The sequence below is a fragment of the Malania oleifera genome, chromosome 3, assembly GCF_029873635.1.
Source record: "Malania oleifera isolate guangnan ecotype guangnan chromosome 3, ASM2987363v1, whole genome shotgun sequence".
Lineage (NCBI taxonomy): Eukaryota > Viridiplantae > Streptophyta > Magnoliopsida > Santalales > Ximeniaceae > Malania > Malania oleifera.
In genome coordinates, this window is record NC_080419.1 from 27,137,333 (window position 1) to 27,152,191 (window position 14,859).

A 14,859-nucleotide genomic window follows, 5' to 3' on the forward strand; every position below is an offset into this window, starting at 1 on the left:
AAATGGAAGGTAGAAGAAAAATCTTTTGGCTCCATTTGAAATAAGAATTTTGTTTAAGAGAGAAGAAAATAAGAACCATTTTTTTTCTATATTTTTACATATAGCATATACTATTAAAAGTAAATTTTATTTTTATTTTTTTGTAATAGAAGAGTAAAATGTTGATGATAAAAATAAATTTTAATCACTGACTTATATTATATTTTATTTTTTATCACATTTTTATAGCCAAAATTAAAAATTCTTTTTTTTTTTTTTTCATATTATTGTCCCCTCTCTTCATGTTTTTCTAGAACTAATAAAAAGTAAAATTGACATCAATTTAGTACATTGGAGCTTACGCATGGGTCATCTTCCAAAAATGTATATACGTTTAAGTGAAAATGGATTCAAAGAAAAAAAAAATTGACAATGTGCAAAGGAAGTAATTAAGATTGTATTTAGGAACATAGATTTTGGATTAATCGTTATCTTAAAGATGACATTGCCTCTTTATGCGGATGATATCGACAAACATCATTTCCAAGATAGATATACTTGAAACAGTCTCGTTCTATAGACACATTGACAAAGAAATGGGATGAACAATCCATATCGATACCTAAACATAAATAATATATAATATAAAATCAAAAAAAAAAAAAAGGAAAAAGAGATGATAAATACTTATAAATAATATATGATCTGAATTTTTTCGGCCCATCTTAAAATTTACAACTACTATATATATATATATATATATATATATATATTTATTTATTTATTTATTTGAAGTAATAGAGGTTATAAATAACTATGAAGTAAATGGTGTGAGCTAGAGGCTGCAAGTTGTGCACGTCAAGCGCGCAAGTCCACATGTCCAACTGGACCAAAATAAATGAAGTAGGCTTCTTGTATAAGTCATCGAAAGGCGGAAGATGGGGAAGTGGGGGCAAGGACAATGTTCCAGATAGAGACATTAATAAAGATAGTCAAATAGTAAAGAAAATACATAATTTTCAAACAAACAGCTTTCGTAGCTCAGTTGGTTAGAGCACCCGTTTAGTAAGCGGGAGGTCTTGAGTTCGACTCTCAACGAAAGCAAGTCACTTTTTTGCAATTCCCATTCCACTTTATGTTAGAAAAGTTAGGGGTGGCACTTTCCGTTCCCCCTTTTTAGCTTTTTGTTTCATCACTTTCCTTTTTTGGTAAGCTAAAAACACCTTTACTTTATATATATTCAGCAATTTCTTTTGAGATTAAAACGCGCGCGCGCCCACACAAATCTCTTAATATATTTTGTAAAGATGAATTTTTTATCAAATTTCAGGAAAAGTTTACGACATTTTTGAAACATCAATTATGATCTCTAAAAATTTTAAAATCTAGAAAGAGGTCAATATCTTTTTACCAAATCTCAAAGAGGTCAATGTCTTTTATTCTAATTTTTAATTCATTTATTTATATAATTAAGAATTGCAGAAAGTGAACAACTTTCACCACTATTAATTGGCATGCATTGATGGACATTTTTGCTATTTTTTATCTTTTGTGTTTGGGTGTGTCTCTATGTGTCCAAATGAATTTTATCCTCTCTATCTTGTATTTGAGTTTGTATTAAATTTCGAATAAGTTGTAATGTAAAATGATATTAAAATTTGTTCAAATCTATTCAAATCTAAATTTAATATGCAAAATTCCTACTTCCATACTCAGTGCCAGTATTGATTTAGTTTGACAACGCTTAAAAAAACACTTGTCTCTCTCTCTCTCTAGGAAAACAAAACATTTATGCTACTTTTGAAAGCACTGAATTTGGATTTGGCAAATTTGAAAAAAAATTAATTCCAATCTTATATTGCATCTCATCCAAATCAATACAAATCTAAATTTAAAATTCCTCTAAACATAAGGTTATAACTTTTGATAAGTACTTTTACAAAATAAAGTGGCTTTAGTTTGGAGGTTAATTAAATAATTACAAGGTTACTATATATAAAACAGGAGCTCTATGGGTGATCTTAAAAAAAAAAATACTATTTATATTCTATATTTATTTTTTAATGCATTAGATTACAATTTTACTCCTAAGCGTTTACTTTTATTCTTTTATTTTCAATTTACAAGTGAAAAGTAAATATTTAAAAAAAAATAGAGGGGATAATTGTTGTTAATGTTGTTGTTCTTCTAAAAAAATAAATAATAAATAAATAAATAAACACATAAATAAAAAGAAAGGAAAAAGGCACAAAAACCGTCATTTACAATCCATACTAGATCTGACCAATCCCAATAGATCTTTGCAAAAGGTTAGCGGCCGTAAATTTATATCAGAAGTCATCCTTCCAAAGAAGTCTCAAAAATTCAGAGAATTGTTGTATTTCTTCTAATATGTACTATCATTATTATTTAGTCTTTTTGTCACTCATTTGGTACATAAAAAATGGGATAAAACCAAATAGAACAAAGTCAAATTTATCGCTCATTTTTTTTTTCATGATCTCTATATTCATTTTTTTAATTTCACTCCATTTTCAACTCAATCTATTTTTCAAATTACCAAACGCGATGTTATTTCATAAATCCAAATTGTCAAGTTTTTACCCTCTTATCCTATATTAAAGTGCTTGAGATTTAGCCATATTTTTTTAGATCGAATGAATTATATAAAATATAATATAAAAAAATATTGAACATTTAACTATTGTGATAAATATGAAGTCCCTTCTTTCTTCTATTATATTTTAGCAACTTTTTTAGGTTTTTTGTTGCATCATAAATTTGCATAGTAAATCGTGATTTCTTTTTTTAGGTGAATTGTTAAAACTTGATCTTGTTTTTTTCTTCAAAACTTTTATGTGATTTTTCTATTTATATTTTTTCGCTTGCTCATTGCAAATAAGTGTATTTGTCGTTTAGTCTTTTTTTTGATTGATTTTGCACTATAATTATTTTGTTATTTTTACATCATATTATTTCTTTGTCTTGAGAAAAAGTATGGTTATAACTTATTTCTAAGAATCATGCTTTCGATTTATAGAACATTAAAATAATATATACTTGACTAAAATGTGTGTTATGTTAATTTTATACCATTTCCTTTCATAAACTTTTGATTATGAGTCATGTTTTCTACTTAGAAGATAGTAAAATAATGTTTAAATTATACAACATAGTCAATGAGTGAGTTTCAACACATTAGATTATGTCTTTTATCGAATTTACATGAACAAGAGCTGGAATATCTCCTATCTCGCACTTTTTTTTGTTTCTCTCATAATTCAAATCAAATAACTCAAATGTCAAAATTTTAAAATTTTACTACTAAAATATTTCTTAAAAGACATAAATTAGATTGGTTTTCAATAGAGGATTCGCAAAAGGATTTATCATATGCATTAGTTTACAAATTGCATTTTATCTGTAATGGCGCTAAAAGCATTGTAAAACTTAAAATTGTTAAAAATGATGAAACTATTTACAAGTGATTGGTTAGTAACCATATGAAAATCTATTTTAAAAAATTACTTTTGTTAATTAACATAAACTTTACTATTTTAAATGTATTGGGTAATTATATTTTTTTTTATTTAATAGATTATATAGATAGTGTCACAACATTTCAAAGAAGGGTCTGGAATGGAGAGTGATAATAATAATATAAGTTTGATGGAGTCGACACTAAATTGTTATTTATCTAGATACAGTTAGTTTATCTAATGACTACTCGTTGATTGGTCTCTAGACTAATCCTAAAGTCAAGAAACCAGTAGTTTCGGTCTACACTTACTAGAATTGAGATCGAAAGTTTAGTTATGCGAGAAAAAATACTAGCACTCTCTACACACCCATTCAACGAATGATACTTAATTAATTATGAATTATCTCTAAATTGAATCTATTGGTCTTTAATTAACTCCTTAAAAAGCAAATAAATATTGAACGACCATAATCGTGCAACGCCGCTCTCTAAACATGTCATTCATGTGCTATGTGTCATCGTCCATTCAGACGTGTCCCACTTGGGAATTTTTTCCCAAAATTTTAATATTAATCTTTTTTTATTTTTTATTTCTCTTTGCTTCTCTCTCTATGCTCTCTTTTCTCCCATTCTTTCTCTCTACTTCTCTCTCTATCCTCCCATTCTTTCCCTCTACTCTCTCCCACACTGCTTTCTCCCTCTTATCTCTATATTTTCTCGCATAGATCTCTCTCTCTCTCTCTCTCTCTCTCTCTCTCTCTCTCTCTCTCTCTCTCTCTCTCTCTCTTTGTGTGTGTATTTTATCGCACAGATCTCTCTCTCTCTCTCTTGCTCCTCACTCTTTACCTCGTGCAAATCTCTCTCTCTCTCTCTCTCCTATATCTATTTTTTTTAATGTTTTCTTTCTCTTCCTTTTTTTCCCCACATTCTCACTCCCATTTCTCATTTTGCAAGTTTTGATCAGAAGGTGAGCATGAGTAGAGAGCTTTAGGTTCTCTGTTTTCAAATCCAAGCTCGGATCAAACACTCTGAAGATAAGATATCCCTCTCCTTTTATTATTTTCATTGGTACATTTTCTTTTTTTTTTCTTTGGATTTTCTGGTTGTTTCTTGAGTTTTTTCTAGCAATTTCCTGTGAGCCAAACATGGCTGGTTGGCCTGGGCAGTAATCCAAGCCTAACTAGGTTAATTAGGTTAGCCAAATGACTTGGATGGGCTTTGAGCAGAAATTGGTTGGGTTAGATTGGGTTTGACCAATTGGGCCATGGTTTTGGGCTTTATTTGGATGAGGTCCAACTAGGCCTTGTGATGAGTTTAGTTAAATTGGGCTCAAACCAGGGTAGGTCGAGCAGACCCATTTGGGCTAGGTTGACCCAAGTCAACATTGATTTGTGGTTCAAGTATTTGAGTCAAACCTGGGTTGGGTATTCAGGTCGGTTGACTTAGACTTAGGTCGACTCAAAATTCTATTATATAAGCCATGGACAAAATGGGATTTCTACATATAGAAAATTAAATTAATCATGATGTATGAATTGATACGCTAACATTGTATTTGAGAGTATGAATTTCGAATTTCAATTTTAAATTTGGGTAAATTTTGACAAATTTTAATACAATTTTATATTATATCTTATTCAAATGCACTACAAATTCAATTTTAAGTCTCTCCAAACGTAAGGTAAGAGTGTTTAATAATTTTTCTTTCTCTTTTTATTTTTTCACTCGTAAAATAAACCTTAAGTGATAAAAAAAGTAAATATAAAATAAGCATATAATCTCTATCTCTAATCTCTAATATGATAACGCTCGTTTAGGAATAATTACTCTTTATTTATTCCTTGTTATGGTTAAAGGACCTTTTTGGATCAAGGATTTTGTTTACAAGAACAAAAAAAAAAAAGGAGAATAAGAAGAAAAATATTATTTTTTGAATTTTCTCTCTATATATGAAATAGATTTGAGAATAAAAAATTATTTTAATTTAATTAAAAAATAAAAAAATGAAATGCTACTAACATGTGAAAACAAATTTTTGTTTGTTGATATAATACTAATTTTTTAAAGATTTTCTTTCTTAACCGCATATGAAAAAGTAGAATGTTTCTTATTTTTCTTTCCTTTTCTAAAAAATTTCTAAGTTTCAAACATATTAAAAAATTTTCATAGTATTATTTGTTTTATGGTATCAACATATGCTTTTGTATAAACTAATTATAACTCACCTATTATATAACTAATCTGTTATTAAGAATAGACCTTTTGTGAATGAAATAGAAATATACGTGATGTCTCTATCCAACTAATTTAACTTATACGTGATGTCTCTATCCAACTAATTTAACTACTTACAACTACTCCAAAATTCCCTTATAATTAATTATTATTGCTTTTTAATTTAATGGATTATAAACTATCTAAAAATATCTAAACACTCTGTCGTAACTATCTTAAAATGTCCTATAATTAATCATAACAGCTCTTTTAGACAAACTTAAAAATTATTCAACTCTCATTTTTATTTTCTCTACAATCAATTTCTCAATATAAATATAAAATTTCAGTAAAAAAAAATGCGAAATTAGTGCGAGCCGATGGTAAATATGTTAAAAATAAATGTGAATCACTACAAGCATTAATTGATACTAAATAAAACTCACATTATGGTTAGTAATGGTTTTGGAATGTACCCACTAATTACATGATCTAATATTAATTTTTTAAACCCGCTAAAGTGTTACGAAACTCACATTATGAGGACCAATTAATATAAAATCATATCTCTCACTTGTCACTTCTATGAGTATAAATGTTAATGTGACATTGGAACCTTTATAAGTAAGAGATGATTTGATATGAGTCTTAGTAAGAAAGAAATTATTAGGTTAAACACTCTAATCATATCATATTTAGATAATTAATCATATTCTTGAACTTTTTGAAATGAGTTTGAGTGATTTTAGCAAAGTTCAAATTAAATGACTAATTTTTTAGTTAAAATACTTCAAAATCTAAAAAAAGTTATTGGTTATTAAAAAAGTAATGTGATTAGACTATTTAACCTAATAATTTATGAATTAACGCAAATCTCACAACACTTTAATGATTTCAAATATATATTAATATAAAGTTCGGTAAGTTCCAAATCATATGTGGAGCAACCGTTTTTCTTATAATTAATAGCCCCAAATACAATGCACAAAGTTCATATGTTTTTGAACGTAAGTTCTATACATACATGCATGCATGAACAGGGCTGCAAACGTGCTGAGCCAAGCTGAGTTGTAGCGAGCTTGAGTTCGGCTCCTTTATTTATAAGTGAGCTTGAGTTTGACTCAAACTTAAATTTTGTGTTCAAACTCGGCTCATTTAACATATATATAACTCAAGTTCGACTTGAGTTTTAGTTCAATTAAAACTCATTTCACATTAATAAACAAGTCAAATTTGAGCTCAAGATCAAACTCGATTTAACTAAAGCTCATTTCAAACTAGTAAACAAATTAAGTCATAAAACTAATTAAAGTAATTAATAATTAATTAGTATAATTTGAGAAAATTATATATTCAAGTAAAAAATTTAAAGTCAAATATTTAATGTGGTTAATATCGAGCTAGGATCACAAGCCTAGCATAAATTTAGTTCACGAGTTACTAGCGAACTAGTAAACGAATTAATAAACAAGTTGACTCGCTAGCCAAACAAATTGACTCGCTAGCCTAACAAGTTGAGTATGAACTAACTTGAGTTCGCTCGAGCGAGTTTGAGTAAGTCATTATTGAATTGGGCGCTTGAGTAGCTCATGAACGACTGGACTCATTTACAACCCAATGCATGAATTGTGAAACTTAATTATATTTGTAGTGATGTCGGCCAACAATGGAAAGTTGTCATCTTAAAGAGTGTGACTGATGGAAAATAGGGTAGCATGTGGTTTAGAAGAATAAGAAGATTGAGAATGAGGATAACGATGATAATGATGATGAGCAGAGACCCAGTGTGGAAGACTCATCAGACTGTTCTTCATTTGTGCTGTGCACTTTGTCTTGAGTTTCAAATAGCGTATCCTTGTATTAATCATGTGTTGTGATATGGGGCTCATATAATTGAGTGAATGACATGCACAAGGAGAAAACATGGTAAAATCAGTGTGCTGGATATTACTGAGGAAACCGTTGACAATTTTTCTAGCTACCGTTGATGATTTGTCTTAACTTTCAGAGAAGGTTTGCTCTCAGTATCTTTTTGTCGACGACATGACTGAAAACTGTCGACGGATATGTTCGAGAACCCAACGCAGATTTCAAATTTTGAATAGGAACGTTAAGTTGGTTGGGGGTTTGGAGGGAAAGCCTCTAGAAAGTCTATTCATATGTCATTTGTGATGTATCTAAGATGTTGCAAGTGTTGTAAGTGTCTTTAGACACCAGATAGTAAAATTCTTTGTCAATTGCTCCAGTGGATGTAGGCATTACCGAATCATGCAATTACTTGTGTTGTTTCTACTGCTTTCATATACATATTGTGTGGTTGTGTTCTGTGATTGGTCTTTCATTGATTGCTTCATTTGATTGATTCAATAATCCGCTGTGCAAATACAAATTATACAACAAATAGATGAGGCAAAATGGCAAGAATTGGAGGCCAAAACGGTGGCTACTATCAAATTGTGTATGGCTAATGACGTGCTGTATCACGTCATGGAAGAGGATTCTCCTGCGACTGTTTGACAAAACCTTGAAAGCTGGTACATGTCTAAGTTTCTTACGAATAAACTCTTTCTTAAGCAAAGGTTATATTGGCTTAATATGATGGACGGTTCGGATTTGAACCAACACATCAATGCATTCAATAAAATTAGAAGTGATTTAATGTGGATTGATGTGAAATTTGAGGAAGATGATAAGGTGCTGATGCTACTGAATTCCTTACCAGCGTCTCACACATATGAAAACTTGGTTACGAATTTTACATAAGGTAAAGAAACTTGTATTTGGAAGAGGTAACAAGCGTATTGTTGGGCTTTCATCAAAGAAATAAAGTCTGTGGTGAAATTTCACACGGTGAAGAGCTTGTAGTGAAGAGTAACCATGAATGTGGGAGAGAAAAATTCAAAAATAGATCAAGTCAAAATAAGTCCTGATCTTAGTCCAAGAAGAAAAAGGATGTCCAGTGTTTAAGTGTGGTAAAAAGGGGGCACATAAAATTGGAGTATCCGAATTGGAAGAAAGGGAATGCAAAAAAGTAAGAATGCACTTCAAAACCAGAAAATGTAGTTGAAGAAGGAAATTAAGAATGTAGTGATGGTGACATACTTTTAGTTTCGTCGGGGTTGGATCGCCTCACGGACTCTTGGATCCTAGACTTGGCGTGTTCTTACCAAATGACTCCAAATAAGGAGTGGTTCAGTACTCACTAGTTGGTTAATTTAGGTTCAATACTTATGGAAAATGATGTTTCATGTAAAATCATTGGAATAGGAAATGTATGAATTAAAATGTTTGATGGTGCTGTAAGAACTCTATGTGATGTAAGACATATTTTAGACCTACAAAAGAGTCTAATTTCATTAGACACTTTGGACTGTAATTGATTCAGTTACAAATCCAAAAGCGGAGTTATGTAAGTGTGCAAAGGCAATCTAATGGTGATGAAAGGGAAAAAGTTAGATGGAAACATTTATACATTGATGGGCACTACAGTTGTAGGTGAAGCTACAGCTGTAGATTCTAAATTTGATGATACCATTTTGTGGCATATGTGGCTTGGGCATATGGGTAAGCATGACATGAAAGAACTTCACAAGAAGAAACTCTTGAAGTGCATGAAAACATGTAAGCTAAACTTCTGCAAGTTTTTTGTTCTTGGGAAGCAAAACAGAGTGTAGTTTAAAACAATTGTTCACAAGACGAAAGGTATTCTTGATTACATACATTCTGATGTTTGGGGGCCAGTGAGAGTAGCATCATAGGGAGGACATGTGTATTTTGTGAGTTTTATTAACAACTACTTATGGAAGGTTTGGGTATACTTTATGCGACACAGGTTAGATACGTTTTCCAGGTTTAAGTTATGGAAAGCTGAAGTGGAAAACCAGGTCGGGAGGAGAATTAAATGTCTCAAGTCAGATAATGGGACTAAGTACGCTGATTCGAGGTTCATGGAGTTTTGTGAGCAGCAGGGCATTAGGAGGCATTTCACTATTTGCCGGACACCTCAATAAAATGATGTGACTGAAAGGATGAATCAGACTCTGGTTAAGAGAGATCGGTGTCTCAAGCTTAATGCAGGGTTACCGAAGAACTACTGGTTCAAGGAAGTTAGTAGGACTTGTTTCTTGGTAAATCAATCGTCAGGGGCATCACTAGAGGGAAAAGTGGCATAGGAAGTATGGATGGGAAATGTGGTAGACTATTCCAGATTGAAGGTATTTGGTTGTCTAGCCTATGTACACGTATCTAGTGAGGAGAGATCAAAGCTTGACGTAAAGTCTAGATGCTGTATTTTTCTATGGTATGAGAAATGTGTGAAGGGGTTCAAGTTGTGGGATCCAATGACAAACTTAAGAAGTCTCTTTATGGGCTGAAACAGTCTTTGAGGCAATGGTACAAAAGGTTTGATTCCTATATGATCCGGATAGGCTACATGAGGTGTGAGTATGATTACTGTGTGTATATGAAAGATCTTGATTATGGTTCTCTTATTTTCTTATGGCTGTATGTCGATGACATGCTTATAGCTACGAAGGATATAATTGAGGTAAATCATTTGAAGATTCTATTGCATAAAGAGTTTGACATCAAGGATCTTGGTGCAGTCAAGAAGATACTTGGGATGGAGATTCGTCGGGATAGAACTATAGGAAAGTTGTGGTTATCTCAGGTCAGTTATATGGAGAAGGTGTTGGAAAGGTTCAACACTACTGATGCTAAATCAATATGTACACCTCTAGTGAATCACTTTAAATTGTCTACCACTGAATACCCAAGGACGGATGATGAAATCCGGGACATGTCAAAGGTCCCCTATGCTAGTGTTATGGGGAGTTTAATGTATGTCATGATGTATATAAGACTAGATTTGGCATACGCAGTAAGTGTGGTGAGTAAGTTTCTCTTTAATCCAGGTAGACAACATTGGGAAGTCGTCAAATGGATTTTCAGATACTTATGGGGGTACTTCTAACTATGGTATCATGTTCGGTAAGCAACAAGATAGTCCATCAGTTGTGGAGTTTGTGGATGTTGATAATGCAAGGGATATGGATGATAGAAGGTCTACAATGGGTTATGTATTCACCTTGGTAGGAGGACCTATTTGTTGGAGGTCCATAGTACAATCCCTAGTGGCATTGTCTAAAACTGAGTTTGAATATATGGCAGTCGCTGAAGTTACAAAGGAAGCGTTATGACTTACGAGTTTAGTCAAGGAGTTGGGTATACAGTAAGGTGGAGTTGTGTTGTATTGTGATAGTCAGAGTGACATTTATTTGGTGAAGAATCAAGTGTATTATGCTAGAACCAAACATATTGATGTAAGGTTCCACAAGATCTAAGAATTTATTTCTTCAGGTACACTTGTACTTGAGAAAGTTCACACATTTGAGAACACAATGGATATCTTGATAAAGCCGGTTACCACTGAAAAGTTCAAGCATTGCTTGGACTTACTTCATGTCTCCAAGTGCTAGAAGGGAGACAGTCCCAACCTAACGTCCCAAGGTCAAGGTGGAGCAGTGGGTTATGTTTTCGGGTTTCTCCTAAGGGGCTTATATTCGCCAAGGTGGAGATTGTTTTGATATGTGGCTCATATAATTGAGTAGATGACATGTGCAAGGAGAAAACATGGTAAAATCAGTGTGTTGGAGATTATTGAGGAAATCGTCGATGCTTTGTCAATTTGTCATCGACAGTTTGTCTAAACTTTCAGAGAAGGTTTGCTCTCGGTATCTTCCTGTTGACGGTATGATTGAAAATCATCGACAGATACGTTCGGGAACCTAGTGCAGATTTCCAATGTTGAATAGGGATGTTAAAATTGGTTAGGGGTTTGGAGGGAATGCCTTCGGGAAGACTATTTATATGTCATTTATGATGCATCTAAGATGTTGCAAGTGTTGTAAGTGTCTTTAGACACAAGATCGTAAAATTCTTTGCCGATTGCTCCCGTAGATGTAGACATTTTTGAACTACGTAATTCCTTGTATTGTTTCTATTGCTTTTTATACATACTGCGTGGTTGTGTTCTGTAATTGGTCTTTCATTGATTGTTGCATTTGATTCATTCAATATTCCATTGTGCAAATACAATTTATTCAACATCACGTAATTTGAGTGTGTGCATCTATTTTTGGATGACATACTATAGAGATGAATCTGAGCAATGGGTGGAAGGCGCTCGACTTTGGCGTACCCAAGTTTCCAACAAGTCTTTGGGTGCCAGTTGTTGATGATGATGTCTCCTACATTGAGGTCCTCGAAAGTATGCTTCGCAAGTTTGCTTACAAGGTATATATATTTTTTCAAAATTCTTTTTGAAAATTTTTTTATGTTATTGCAAGAAACAATTCTTTACATAAGATTTAGATCAAACTCAACTATTACAACATGCTATATTAATGTTTGGAAATGTTATGTTCATATTTGGACAATAATAAGTCTTATGTTTGAGTTGTGCTGACCTAAGTGTTAAACTTTATATCTATAATTACGTCATGTTTGGTTGCGAAAGGGAATATGGTAGAAAATAAATGAAATAAGAATTTGAGGGATCATTTGTATCATTGTCAAAAAGTTATGAAAATGAAACTGAAAACGAAAATTCAAATGCAAAAATAGAAATTAAAAACCATAACCAACAACATGCTTAGATAATACTTCTAAAACTAAAACAAGCTTAAAACTTAATAACACAAATGCTCATTTTATCCTCGAATCAAATAATAATTATAAAACACGATTAAAATAATCAAACTACAAAGTAATACAAATTAAAAAAAATACTATAGTAAAAATAAAAATTATTATAATTATTTTGTTAATTATTGTAATTCAAAGTCCATTCTCTTTATGTTTGGAAAAGTCTTGTATTTAGATAATTTGTAATGTATAATTGCATTAAAATTTGTTCAAATTGATTCAAATTTAAATTTAGGTCCGGAATCCATGTTTTATTAATTTTCTACTTTCATTCTTACCTACTAAATGTGTTATTTGTCCTATAATTATTTGTTTGTCCCATCAAATCATATTCTAAGATATGTAGTATTCCTGAGTTGGGTATTCTTAGATGTACGTGGTACTCTATGATTGTATGGACTCTAGCTAATTTCTTCTATTCCTCAGCTGTGATGTTGTGATTTTTGACTCGAGGGATTGAGAATTTGTGGTAGGAAAAAGTAGTAGCATGTATAAGAATAACACAACTGGCTGAAGGATTTGTAGGTGTATTGCATCAAATCATGCATGCATGCATGTTTAGTTTCTGCCATGGCTTGGTTCTGATTCCTAAAGGGTTTGTGTTTTTCATTTGAGTTTGTGGTTTCTCATTATTGAAGGGTCTCCAAAATTTTCTTATACTCTTAAACTTCAGCTTTTATTCATGCTCTTTGGTGTAAATTTCAGTTACCTTATGCCATGAGGCTAAGATTGCTTTGACCAAGCTTAGGGAAGAAAAAAATGGGTACCATATTGCTGTAAGCGAGGTCGACCTGCCTGTACGATTTCAAACTTCTCGAGTCCCATTTCATTTACCTATTTCTCACATTAACCCGTTTCTTATTCTTCCTAGAATTCGAACTAAAAAACTCGTCTCGCTGCAAGTTCTCAAGATTCAAATTTGACTCGACTAAGTTCATTTGATTATAAAAAGTAAAAATTCTTTTAAAAATTATAAATTATATATAAAACATATGCTATATCAATTCTTTTAAATTGGGTTTGTCATATTACTCGAATACTCTGAATTTAACTTGAATTCGAGTAAAGTCAAATGCCGTTGAGTTATTGAAATTGATCATTTGAACTCATGGGCTTTGTTGCTGGGCCAAACTAATACTGATATTGGGCTTTCAACAAAAGTATGGGCTCTTTGAAGGGGGTTATTGGACTCAATAGTCCATCTATATTCTCCTCTTGTGTTGTTGACTGTTTCTAGGTATTACAATTATGATTTTCAGTTAATGTTTCAGCTTAAGATTAATGTTAATATTACACTTAAACTAACAATTCCTATTCGATATGGACTTTGGAAAAAAAAATTAAATTTTTTATATTTTAAGAATATTTGACAAACACAAATTATGTGGAATTGGATTAGATTTTGTTGCTAAAGTAAGAGAAACTAAATATCTTCTCGTTTTTTTTTTTATTTTCAATTTTTCAAGTAGTTACGTACATACTAAAATTTGGGAAAAATAGTGCTAGCAAGGTTGAAATTATTTGAAAATAAAATTTTAAAAAAGGAAAAAACAATTTTTTTTTCAACTAAACAAATGACAATTTAATTTCTTATTAAATTAAAGCCCCATTTTCAAGCAATAACATTTAAAATTTTTTTTTTTTATTTTTACACGTGCAGAGCATGTGCTCTGCCCACTAATATTTAAAATGCTAGAACTTAAAAATATAATTTTTTTTAAAAGAAATATTAGCATAATCTTATTCATTAGTAGATTATGGGCATGTTGTTAGAAAGCAAAACATGTAACATGCCCTCTTAAGTTGATCGCTGACCACTGTGGCTTATTTTGCATCCACGTTGCTCATTAAAAAAAAAAAAAAAATTATTTCCAATTAATTATAAAATTTATAAAAAGTCACTATGAAAAGAAGTTGATTGAAAAAAGTGATTTTAAATGTCCGATTAAAAAGATGTCATAAATTGACTGAAATGTTTGAGATCATCGAAATAAATATATAATTTTATAATATTTGAAAAAAAAAAAAAAAGTAAGGATAACATGTAGAACAATCTCTCTAAGAAAAATTAATTTTGGTTTTGAAATTTAAAATGCATAATTTTTGAAATATTTCATAAAATATAAATAAATATAATTTTTTTTAGAAATATTAAAGAATATCTGGGAAATGTATTGCATCCAATTTTTAATTTTATAAAAAACAAATTTATTTTAAAAAAAGAACCAATTCACCCTAAACTTATATTTGTAAACATTGTGACAAAAATTATATTTCAAAGTTTCCTAAAGTCATATTTAGGACATAAGATTTTTCAACTGATAATGGATTTTTCTACCTCACATTTAAATAGAATTCAAAACTTGTTTTTATATTATTTTTAAGTTTTTTTTTTTTTTAAATCTCATATAAATGAGGATACCCACTTTCAATCTCACAATTTCTTTTACCACCCATTTGAAACTTGAAAAATATTAGAA

General features: G+C 31.0%; 1 non-coding gene across 1 annotated transcript; it reads left to right on the forward strand.

Moving 5' to 3' along the window:
• The first annotated feature begins 1,009 nt into the window (after positions 1-1,009).
• TRNAT-AGU (transfer RNA threonine (anticodon AGU)) lies at positions 1,010-1,083 on the forward strand. Its single transcript has one exon. It is a non-coding gene; the product is annotated as a tRNA-Thr (tRNA).
• Positions 1,084-14,859: the final 13,776 nt, after the last annotated feature.